A 1,035-nucleotide genomic window follows, 5' to 3' on the forward strand; every position below is an offset into this window, starting at 1 on the left:
GTGGTAATTGGTCAGTTCAGATTTTCTGTTTCTTCTTGACACAGTCTTGGGAGAGTATATGTTTCTAGGAATGTATTCATTTATTCCAGATTTTTCAATTTGTTGGTATATAATTGCTCATAGTATTTTCTTATAATCCTTTGTATTTCTGTGGAGTCCATAGTTACTTCTCTTCTTTTATTTCTGATTTTATTCATTTGGTCCTCACTCTTTTTTTTTAATGAGTCTGGTTAAAGGTTTTCAATTCTGTTTATCTTTTCAAAGAACCAGCTCTTAGTTTTAGTTTCATTGACCTTTTGTATTGTTTTTCTAGACTCTATTTTGTTTATTCCACTCTAATCTTTATTATTTTCTTCCTTTTACTCACTTTGGGTTTTATTTGCTGTTCTTTTTTAAGTTTTTTTTAAGTATAAGTTTCAATCGTTTATTTGAGATTTTTCTTGTTTCCTGAGGCCTGTATTGCTATGAATTTCCCTCTTAGGACTGCTTTTGTTGTGTCCGATAGATTTTAAGTCATGTTCTCATTTTTATTTGTCTCTAGATATCTTTTGATTTCTCCTTGAACCATTGTTAACCCATTCATTATTTAGTAACATGTTGTTTAGTCTCCTTGTGTTTGTGTATTTTCCAGGTTTTTTTTCGTGTAGTTGATTTCTAGTTTTATACCATTGTAGTCAGAGAAGACACTTGACATGATTTCAGTCTTCTTAAATTTACCAAGACTTATTTTGTGGCCTAACATGTAGTGTATTCTGGAAAATGTTCCGTGTGCATTTGAGAAGAATGTATATTCTGCTGCTTTGGAGTAAAACACTCTGATAATATCAATTAAATTCATCTGGTCTAGTGTGTTTTCAAGGTTGCTGTTTTCTTCCTGATTTTTTGTCTAGAAGATCTGTTTATTGGTGACAATGGGGAGTTACTATGAGTGTATTACTGTTAATCTCTCCCTTTATGTCGGTCAATAACTGTTTTATATACGTAGGTGTTCCTTTGTTGGGTGTGTATGTGTTTACTAAGGCTATGGCCGCTTAT

Source organism: Pteropus vampyrus, unplaced genomic scaffold, assembly GCF_000151845.1.
Source record: "Pteropus vampyrus isolate Shadow unplaced genomic scaffold, Pvam_2.0 Scaffold195, whole genome shotgun sequence".
NCBI classification, from domain to species: Eukaryota; Metazoa; Chordata; class Mammalia; order Chiroptera; family Pteropodidae; genus Pteropus; species Pteropus vampyrus.